At 35.4% G+C, this 11,707-nt stretch overlaps 1 long non-coding RNA gene across 1 annotated transcript; it reads right to left on the bottom strand.

The window, feature by feature from the left end:
• Positions 1 to 270: 270 nt before the first annotated feature.
• LOC106724331 lies at positions 271 to 11,022 on the bottom strand. The gene is made up of 4 exons (XR_001360086.1): positions 10,971 to 11,022; positions 3,166 to 3,292; positions 2,187 to 2,249; positions 271 to 350 (listed from the first exon to the last, which is right to left on the bottom strand). It is a non-coding gene; the product is annotated as an uncharacterized LOC106724331 (long non-coding RNA).
• Between the last annotated feature and the right edge of the window lie 685 nt (positions 11,023 to 11,707).

The following is an 11,707-nucleotide window of genomic DNA, read 5'->3' as shown; positions in this document are numbered from 1 at the left end:
GTTAAGAAACAATACCTGAATTTCTTTTAAGCTGTTTAACTTCCTACTTATCAACTCAAGACTTTGAGGATAGCTGGCAGTTTCAGTAAAAAATAACACACAAACAAACAAACAAAAAACAGCATAGTCTAACTGACTTCTTTCTTTTTTTTAACCAATTGAGATGAATTCATCAGTCTGTCAGAATATGCATTTTTAAAACAAATACCAGTATTTGCATAAAGTTAAGAAAGTAGTTTATTACCTGAGAGTGTGTGCCCATAAGCACTTTTACATTTTAAATATCTCCACTACCATCCTCTTCTCCTTCAACCACACCTAGTTCTTCATTTCTAAACAAATGCCTAAATCTTTGAGAAAATATAGGCTGTCTTTTGTTCATAGGTTCTGTTATTTTAACCTGTTCTTTAACTGCATATCCTATTAATTCCAAGACTGGGTAACTTTACTCTGCCTCCAACCCTTGACTAATTTCTTAACCAATTTTGTGCCTGGTCCTTCAATCTTTGCATGATTGGTGGCTAGAGATATTGACATCTAATCAAACTTTACCTACAGTATTTAAATTACAGAGCTAGAACAAGAATTGTAGTTTTTCATCAACATTTGATCAAACAAATATTTTTATTTACAATTATAATACTAAAATTATGAGAACATTATGTATGCAACATGAAGAAAATATATGATAGCTTCAAAGAGGACATTTCAAAGTCAAGCTACATCTTTAATTCTCCTCTTTTAAACCAACCTCTTTCATAAAATTACAGAAATGTTTCAATTTCCTATTAAAATCACTGATTTAGACTATTGCTACTGTCATTGGGAAAAGCTTATTAGATACATGGGATGTTTTATTTGCACATGTAATCAGAACTCAGAAATATCTCACTAGTGAAGCATTATAAACATGGATATGAAATGAATTAATTTATTGACATTTTGTGTGTTAAGCCAACAAATTAATTTCATGGAGCTAATAATATTTGTGATTTACCCCAGAGTTTTGCACAAACACAAATTCATTACTTTTTTATCTTTAAAATATGTATTAATTTAAAATACTTTAACTGAATTTACTTATATTGATGAAGCATAAATTGGAATTAACAGTATACATTTGAATACTGTTAATTTCCTGACATAAACTTTATTAATTATTTTTAAATCCAGAGGACAAAAATATCTTAGCATTAAACTTCACAATGATGTTGCAGTAAATTTAAATTTATATAATTATAAATTATGTTTATGGAAAAATATAATCAAATACAATTTATAACATTTTTTCTAATACTATAATACTCTACAATAAAAAAATACTTGATTGGGTGTCTAAAAATGTATAAATGTTATCCAAAGTGAGGAACACAATAGTCAACTGTCCAAATAAAAATTAATCAGAAATATAATTTACACACTTGATTTTACAAACTTAAATAAAAATGTTTCTTCTAATATATAGGTTTACATTCTCAGAAATTTTATATGAACAATGATAACCAGCCAACAGCCATGTTAATTACATCATATTGGGTTGGTATCATGTTCTCAAGTGAGAGTGATGTTAAAAAACCAAATAATGTGAAGTCAGATCTTCAAAGACAAGCAATTATGGAGCTATTCAAATTATAGAGAATGTGCAATGTCTATATGAAATTGAAGTGGGTGTCTCTTTCCAAATGTCTGTTAATGCTAATAAGCAAAGAAGCAGAGAGTACTGGAGTTCCACTAATCAGGGGTGGTCAATGGTGGGTCAAAAAACTAAGTGATGGAGGCAAATTGCATACCCTTAGTAATAAGTAGGAGATTATTATGTATGATTTTATCTTAATTGGTTTTGATAATTAATTGGGTGGTAACAAAAGCTGGCATACATAAAGCTTTTCATTTGAATAGAACAATTAAAAACCCAAAAGTCTTGGAGTTGATGATAACCACTCTACTGAATTAACTCCTAGCCATAGAATCAAGAGATTTATTGTTTACCTGAAAATTGAGTTAATGTTAATGACTAATGCCTATTACCTATCTGGGTACATTTCTACTTTTCAAAACATATTTCTTTGGTAAAGGTCAAGTTAATATAAAACCGATATAATAGTGACTTCCATGAGTACATTTTCCTCATTTACATCAAATTTGTAAAATATATAATGAAAGTAACAGGATATAGTATTTATTACCTTATACTCCAAGAACTTAACTTTCTTTTTTGGGGGGTGGGACCCTCTGTAATATATGCCATGCTAAGAATAATAAGAAATAAGAACTATTACTTCTAAATTTACCTGTCTTACTAAGGTTGAAATTATTTTTCTGAAGTTTAATTTTTGAAAATGTCAAATTATCTTTTAATGTAGTAGTTAAAACAGAAATGTGAATTCTAACCTTCATATTTGTGATAGATAAAATATTTGGGGATGATCAAATTTGTCAGCAATGGAGGCATAGCAGTCATTCTCAGGCATGTTAACATTAACCACTGATCATTTATTTCAAGAGTCCTAAAGGATAAGGAAACATTTATGGCTGTAGAATAATATTCAGTCACAATTGACATACATATATTTGCAGTACTGATGCCATGATATGTGTTTCTATAGTTATGTTTAATTGATTAATATTCAACAGAAACCATTAACTCCTTTCTCAGCTCTTACCAACTAAATTCTTATCAGATATTACAAACTCACTTTGCCACATTTTATATTTTAAGTAGTTAAAAGAAGTGGCATTATTTTTGTATATCACCAGATATTTAAGCAGCTTACTTAGAAAAAAGCATCAAATGTTTTGGGTACTTACTTAAGTGCAAGGATTAATCACAACTTTATTTTGTTTTAATATACACTAAAGATTCTATTTCCTATGAAGATATGGAATAAAAAACCCGATATTTTAAACTGAAAATATTTGCTTTAAATTGAGTGTAGATCATCATCCCCCTTTAAAATAAGTTTGCAAAAATTTGTTTTACGTATGATTAATCTTTCTTAGTTATATTTGTAATGAATTAGTTATTCAGGTAAGTAAATTTTATTTTATACTCACCCTAACAAAATATTGGGATCTAATGGAAATTTAGAGTCTACCTAAGCAGGTGGAAATAATAAATAAAGCAAGAGAATGAGAGAACAGAATGAAACAGCAGGAATATATTACCTCAACAAGAAATGCTGAGTTTTGTCTTTTGAAACCTGTTCCAAATTGGTGAGCTTTTTCATTCACCAGGAGTGTTTGTTTCCACATTTTCATAGCTGTTCAGCAGTCTTTGACAAGTTCTTTGTGGCTAAGAAAATTTAAAACTGCTTTAAAATTCTTTGAGCAACTCACAGATAGCATCAAAATATACCGCTATAGTATCAAGAAATGTTGAAGAAATATACCTTTGCAGTTGTGCCAAGAAACCTAGTGAGCATCTTCCCTCCTTGATGATAAAGCAGACTTCTATACTGCCTGCCTTTGGGCGAGGCAATTCCACAGATATTTCTCATACAACTGCTTACTACAAAAGTTTTACCAGAAAAGTCTCACTTTTCTCACCCTGGGGAAGTAACATGATGTAAGCAGAAAAAAAAAATAGTAGCAGAAACAGAACTCTCTCTCTGCCATTAACCAATAAATCATGGAAACTCTTCAGCATTTGGTCTTTATATCCGGAAAATAAGGAAAGTGCATTGTGGGATCTATGGCATCCCATTTAGCACTCAGAATATGAGTCTGCTACCTTTCCAGTCAATTAAATGTCCGGTTCTTATAAGGTGTGTGACCTAAATGTAGCTCTATCACACCACAGAGCCTTGCTCTAAGCTGCATAGTCTGTTAAAAGAACAAGTTGTGGGATGGCTGAGAACTATGAAAGGAAGGTTTATATCCTGTTGCCTCTTGACTTCTTGGATTGCCCAGGAACTTCGCATAAAGCACCCTCTCTATAGATCAGACCCTATTCCACTGTCCCTCCTGTCAATGAATGAAACCACCATCAAGAAACTTTGAAAGCCGAAAATGTCTCCTTCAATTCCTAAATTTAATTCATCACTAATTCTTGTCTATTTTAGCTCCTAAATTCATGCAACTCTGTCCATTTTTCTCATCTGCATCTATTATAACCTTTTTCTTAGTTCTACAATAGCATTTTAAGTGGCCTCCTTAAATACAATTTGATTTCCCCCCCAGGCAAACTAGTCCCCATTCTATCGACATCAAGTTCTTCTCAAAATGGTTCTTCTGATCACATCACTCCATACTGCGATGTTGAAGAAAATCCTTCTGTGACTTCCTGTCACTCTTGGAGTAAAGCTAATTTCCAACACTGCAATACAGTAGAACATTCTGCAATAATAGAAATGTTTTCTGAACTTTCCAATACAGTAACTACTAGCCACAGTGGCAATTGAGCACCTGAAATGTGGCTAGTTCAACTGAGGAAATAAATTCTTTATTTAATTTCAATCACTTTATATCCATACTAGAGGCACAGTGCACGAGATTCGTTCATGGGGGTGGGGGCCCTCAGCCTGGCCTGCACCCTCTCCAATCTGGGACCCCTCGAGGAATGTCTGACTGCTGGTTTAGGCCTAATCCCTGTGGGGTCGGGCCTAAACCGGCAGTTGGACATGCCTCTCACAATCCAGGACCGCTGGCTCCTAACTGCTCACCTGCCTGACTGCCTGATCACCCCTAATCACTCTGCCACCTGCCTGATCGCCCCTAACCACCTCTGCCTGCCTGATCACCCCTAACCACCTCTGCCTGCCTGCCTGATCACCCCTAACTGCTCCCCTGTTGTCCTGATTGCTCCTAACCACCTCTGCCTCTGCCCCACACCCAGGACCCAGGATTCCCTCCTCTGGCCACAGGCACCTGGGACCCTGGCTTCCCTCCCTCTGGCCGGCCACAGGCACCCGGGACCCAGGCCGGCTTCGCCAGGGCTGGCCACAGCTGCAGGCACCTGGGACCATGGGGTGGGTGCCTTGTACCTCTCCCAGGCCACAGCCGCAGTCACTGGCACCCGGGACCACGGGGCAGGTGGCTTGTCCCTCTCCCGGGCCACAGCCGCAGGCACTAGCACCTGGGACCGGGGGGTGGGCAGCTTGTCCCAGGCCCAGCTTTGTCAAGAAGGACATCCAGAAAGTCATCTGGAAGACGTCTGGTCTAATTAGCATATTACCCTTTTATTAGTATAGATTTAAACAATCACATTAGTTAGTGGCAACCATGTTGGGTAGTGTAACTCAAAAATATGGCCGTGGCATTATTTGGTCTCTACCTACTCTCTTGCCTATTTCTATACTAAGCTCTCTACTCTGCTCCCCGCCGTCTCAAGAAACCTTTGCACATATCATGCCCCCCGGTGAGTAAACTTTTTCTCTTAGTTAACACTAACTCACCCTTCAGGAGATTCAAGAAGGAAAATTGTTTCATTAGGGACACCTTCCCTAATCACCTGAAGAGGTCAATTTTAAATGGTCCTATAAGCACTCTTATCTCTTCTTCACTGTCCTTGCCATAGTCGCAGTCTTACATTTATGTATGTGGTTATTTGATAAAACTAGACTCTAAGATCGACAAGGGCATGGATTATTGTTGCCTAGCAATCACTCTAGTGCTTAGTATATAATCAGTACTCCATAAATATTAATTGCACTGATGTGTGATTCTATAACCCCATAGCTTTGATTTGATTTGAGGGACTTTTTCCTTGTAATATTTTGGGCAAATCTCTGTATAAATATTAAACATGCATATACCAACTAAAGAAAGCTTAACCAATTGCCAACCTCTTGGCAAACCATCAAGGGGATGGAACTTGAGAGCCTCCTGGGTATTTACTGATACAGAAGTCATTCACTAACATCTGAGCTACCGCTCCAACAAACAGTGATTATTAGTATCCAATTTGCCAGTAACAGCTTAAGCTACATTCAGGCTGACACATTACTGAAGGAAACTTTCACAACTTCTACCAGCAACCTGAGCAGCACCAATGCCTCTGATTTTTATGTCTTAATTTAATCCCTTTGAAGTCATCTGTTCCTGTAAGCAGCATTTCAATCTCCTTGTGTACACCTGGTCGTCCTCCTTTCACATTTGTTATCAGCATACTCTTGTGCAGCTTAATGCCTTCAAAGAACCATGCATAGTTTTACTGTAACGTTAAGTTCTTAAGCTCCTTTTCAAGGATCTATAGGTTTTCATCTTTTTTCTTCATAGTGACAGGTTCAATCCTAATTCCATGAATACATATTGCAGTTTTGAGAGGACAGGTTAGAGGGCAATCTGTGCATTCATCCAGTTTGCCTCCCACCTCGATGACAAAGAAGTTGTCCCTCTGAATTCACTGAAGGGCATGTAATACAGACTATTGTGCTCTGCATCTAGATGACTGTCCATACACAGGGTTCAGTAATCCACTCATTGTAATGCCAAAAAGCACTACAGACTTTCCAATACACTTTACAGCCAATCTCTGTAGTCAAATAACATTATGCAAAAGTATGTTGAGAACATTCACCTTTGGCCTCTCTCAATATAATTTGGGATGTGGATGCATCATGGTATGGGTCCAAGTATGTCTTTCAAAGTCATGACATACTGAGTTGCAAATATTTGTTATGCCACTACCTAACATTCTGAATTTTATCACATCCATTATAATATGAAAATAATAATAATGACATGTATTCTGCATTTACCAATATTAAATAGCTAATGTAGTTCAAGTCTCTTATTATAGTACCTTTGGGAAATGTGAAATCTTTCCCCTGCTATTTCCTCTTACTATTAACATTTGTCAATGATTTCCCTCCAGGAATTCTGAGGCTATCTACATAGGCTCAGGCCTATCATCCCCAGGCAAAAGCAATGATGACTTAGTCCTTTAGCATCTTCAGCCCACCAGCTGTTATTATCTAGCATTATTTTTATTGACTAAATCCAAGTACTAAGGTTAACCATGTAGTCTTCAAGGTCCTCATGCCAGGTTAACTCTAACTATCCTACATTACTTTGACTATCACTAGTCTTATTTTGAATGTATAGGTTGCCTAGAACATATTCCTGCCCTCCGTTGAATTTCAAGTCTTGGGTATCATTTTGACTTCTTCCACCATAGTACATCTTGGGGGATAACAATGCCAGCTGAACCACAGTTAAATTTGCTGCTATGCACTATCAGTGGTTCTCAACCTTCTGGCCCTTTAAATATAGTTCCTCATGTTGTGACCCAACCATAAAATTATTTTCGTTGCTACTTCATAACTGTAATGTTGCTACTGTTATGAATCATAATGTAAATATCTGATATGCAGGATGGTCTTAGGCGACCCCTGTGAAAGGGTCGTTCGACCGCCAAAGGGGGTCGCGACCCACAGGTTGAGAACTGCTGCTAGACTGGCTGCCATTGCAAAGACCAGCCACCATGGCTAATTAATCTGCTGCTTTTAGTCTTTTTTTTTTTCTCTCTCCAATTGCAAGGGCTCGCAATTCTGATGTTCAGTGCCTATCTCTCAAGTATAACAAAGGAAATCATGATAGATATTTCTATTGATGTCAGAGGTTTACAATAGCTAAGGTTCATTTCTTGCTCATACCACATGTCTATCCAGGGTTGGCTGCATCTGTTCTGGATTCTTTTACTCTGGAACATTGCAGATTTCAGGCTCAGGAAAAAGAAACATAGCTGGCTTCTAGAATGCTTTCTGTACCTATATTTTACTCTCTAAATCCAGAAAGTATGGGATCTTATAATCTTCCTACATAGAAAGGCACAATGTAATGCAAGGTACAAGTCTACAATAAATCAACTTTAAAAAATGGAATTAAATCCCAAGAATAATCCCATTGCACTTTTGATTTAAATGATCTTAAACCCATAAATCAGCAGAAACTGGCATATTTAAAATATTCCAGATACATATTTCTCTTCATTCAAGTCTCTCAAAACTCTCAGCTAAGTTATAAAAGTTCTAAGAGAATTATTTTATTTAGTCTTTAATAGATATGTTTTGGATATTTTAATGAAATAAATTTAAAAAGTTAAAATTATAATTTCAATTGCTTAATGATGGTATATGAAAAAAGTCATTTAGTAAATATTGATATTGTATCTGCTATTTGGCTGGGTGTTCCTTTTAAACCTAAGCAATTTTAATTAATTCCCTAGGACTTTGTTGTTCAATATAGTGGCCACTCTCCACATTTGGTATTTAAATTAATTAACATTAAATTAAATTTTCAATCATTGGTCACACATAGTTCATTTCAAATGCTTAAGTCACATGTGGTTAATAGCTACTGCTTTGGACAGCCACTAGCTGAACTCAGACTTTGCCTTGTGAATGGATTTGAACCTCCATCATTGCCAATGTTCTATTGGATGATACTGCTGTAGGGCTTTCTATTACCCGATTATCTGCTGATAATGCTAAACTTTTCTAATGGCGGTAATTTTTCCTGATTCTCTTTTGTGTTCTATTACTTTGACCACAACTTTAAGCAAAATTAAAGATGTTTATATAGAGAGTTTTTATTGGATTGACAATATTATATTCTCAGGCTTTTCCTTTACTCACCTTTTTTGTAGATAAATAGGCATATGGACTTAAATATGCTTTTGACAATAAATCTAAGAGCTAATGGCTGCAATTTAGTTAACCTTGTTATGTGTGCAGGGCACTTTTCTCCGCTTTTAAGTTATACTTCAAGTAGTTTAAATATCCTAATAATAACATTAGATATCAGGCCATTTTAATTTGAGGAAAGTAAAGTTCAAAGAGATTTAGTAACATCCCCCATGGTCACAACAGTAGTACCTGAAGAAGCAGGAATTTGAATTTAAATCTATTAACTCCAAATAGATTATTTTTATTGGTAAAAAGTATAGACACATATATTTATGCTTTTTTTCTTTTTTTTATATTTATGCTTTTAAGATGGACTTGATAAATATCATTGTATAGTACAGTTTAATTGGAATATATTTAAAGGAAATATTCTTAATTTATACTAGGGAATTAACAATAGAAAGGTTTTCAGATTAAAACACAAAAATAAAGTACTTGGTTGTCTTGTAAAACACAGGTACATTTGAAAACTGAGATTAAATTTTTCTATGTTAGAGACAGAGAATTTTTTAAGGGACTTGTGATTTTTGTCACTATCATGGGAATATAAAGGGGAATATTGAGAAATAAAAATAAATATGTATGCATAAATCACTTTTTATTCCCTGAATCCTATACCTGCTTGCTTTGTAATTGGGCAACTGTGATAATCAAAGCTTCTAATGCCAATAAAACTCTCCAGAAGCAAATGTTTTTGTGTTACATATTGATCATGTTTCTCATTATGCTGCCTTATTTAAAGTAAATATTTTCTCCCTCACTGTTTACATTAATGGCTTCCATAAATATCAACAACCATGAACTACTACTGTGTAAATGTCCTATGGGATAGTAAAGTAAATTTACACTAATATCTTATTTTGTTAATATAAAATACCTTTGACTTAAATTCACATGCATGAAAATCCTTGTTACCTTCAAAGTAAACCATATTAAAACTTATTTGTAAAATCGTCATATAGAACTTTCTCAGAGAAAATATGAAAACATTTTTGTCAATTCTGCCAAAAGAGAACTTTGCACTTTGACATTTAACAAAAATATGAGAAAACATATTTCTTTTAACAAATATTCTTACTGAATTGTAGAGAGAGAGAGGAAGGGAGAGGAGAGAGAGAGAGAGAAACATCGATGTCAGAGTGGAACATCGATCAGCTGCCTCCTGCACACCCCTCACTGGTTGCCAGTCTGCAACCCAGGCATGTGCCCTGACTGGAAATCAAAGCAACAATTTTTTGGTGCATAGGATGGCACTCAACCAACTGAGCCACACTGGCCACGGCAATATGTTTCATTTTGAATGTTCTATTTTTCTAATTTCAAATGCATATGAAGCTATACTCAATAGCATAAAGTTAATTGCTAATATCAGACACTGAACTTAGGAAATTAAATTTAATCACAAAAATTACTTCTACACATATATAGAATTTTTCTTTCGCCCTCTCTATCCTGGGCAAAGCATACTAAGGGCCTGAGGAGAGATGTGGGTGAAACAGGAGTGTGCACTAAGAAGTCCCACTCCCATGACCTGTAAGCTTCAGAAAAGCAGAGGCCCTGTCCCCCCAGATTACAATTTTTATGAACATTAAATAACTGTTGAATGAATAAGTATGTAAATAAATAAATATTAAACTTACTTCTGAGAAAATTTACTAACTTAGGATGTGGATTTTGTTTGTTTATTAAATGCATGCATCCTGGGAATAGAAAAATAAATAAAAAGGAAAAACCTAAAGGTAGGTCTCATAGAGTCATTCTCCTGTACTTCTTGAAACATCACACTAGGATGGGTGTTTTTATGTCTGTATCTCTCAAACATATTGATGTGCGGAAACTGGAGCTTAGAGAGCTTAAGCAGCTTACCAGATAACATCTGTAGTAAGCAGCAAGGCCAATATACAAAAACAAGTCTGACTGGCTTCAAAGCTCATGCTATTAAACTATCATATAAATGTCATCAGGGGATCAGATAGCCTCTCTTGAGGTCTCAAATCTATACATTAGTAATTAAGGGGACTTGATTTAAGTTCTAGTTTTGCTATTCATAGATTTCATAATTCTCAATAGTCATTTCAAAACTTTGTGGTGATTTACTTACTGAGAAAATAAGGAATTAGAGGTAATGATATCTAAAATCCAGGCTTGATCTAATGGATCATTAATCTGAAATGTACTAGCTCATTGTTACAATTGTAGTTTATTCCAATGGGAATATCTTTAGTTTAGAAATGTGCATATAGTAACTGTACAAAAATAACAACTATTGGCCTGACTGCACATTCTCATTATACCAAAAGAGATGCTGATTCATTGAGAAAGTTATCAGCTATCACAGCTCACCTGGGTATACAATACAACATCCATATTTGCTTGATGTTCATGCCACAACCTTGAAAAAAACAACGACTATTCTAGCTTAATGATCTTCTTTATGGTAATAGTTTTTCTGATACAGAACTTGTTTTATATGTTTAAAATAATACCATATCTTCTATTCGTTAAAACCTAATCTCTCAATGACACTGGCTAAGAATTGACAAATGGTCCGGTAGAGAATTATGTGGTATTTAACTTTTATAGAGAGATATGACATTTCAGGTTTAGGATGAGTTATCACATGGTTGATATGTCAAGTTTCCCTGTGGGATGTTAGGTATTGTAAGAAATATAATGGAGCTAACACAGTGCATCTGGAGTTGTGCTAGAGTCTACTGGCTACTCTGGAGTGGCCACATGAAGGATTGGCATATGTCCAAACCACCTATTGGGCAAAATCTGAATTTCCCCACATCCTGATCCACTCCAGGTGCAAAGTCAGTGTCCACTGATAGCACAGACAACCATGCCACCCAATAACTAAGGAAAGCATTAGGTGGTCTTATCAATCAACACACTCTTGGGTGTGCCCAAAACGTGTGCTCAACCCCAGTCAACATTAGTCAGAGTTAATTTCCTAATATTTAGGACTCACAACCTTCACAGGATACTTGGTTTCTCTTATATGCTGCCCATCCATTTAGCTCTTTATGAGAAGTTAATAAAAAGAGAAAATGATGTCTGTGCACTTTAGGGTTATC

The sequence above is a fragment of the Myotis brandtii genome, unplaced genomic scaffold (genome assembly GCF_000412655.1).
Source record: "Myotis brandtii unplaced genomic scaffold, ASM41265v1 scaffold8, whole genome shotgun sequence".
NCBI lineage: Eukaryota > Metazoa > Chordata > Mammalia > Chiroptera > Vespertilionidae > Myotis > Myotis brandtii.
The sequence above is the reverse complement of the archived record's forward strand: the minus strand, read 5'-3'. Positions and strand labels throughout refer to the sequence as shown.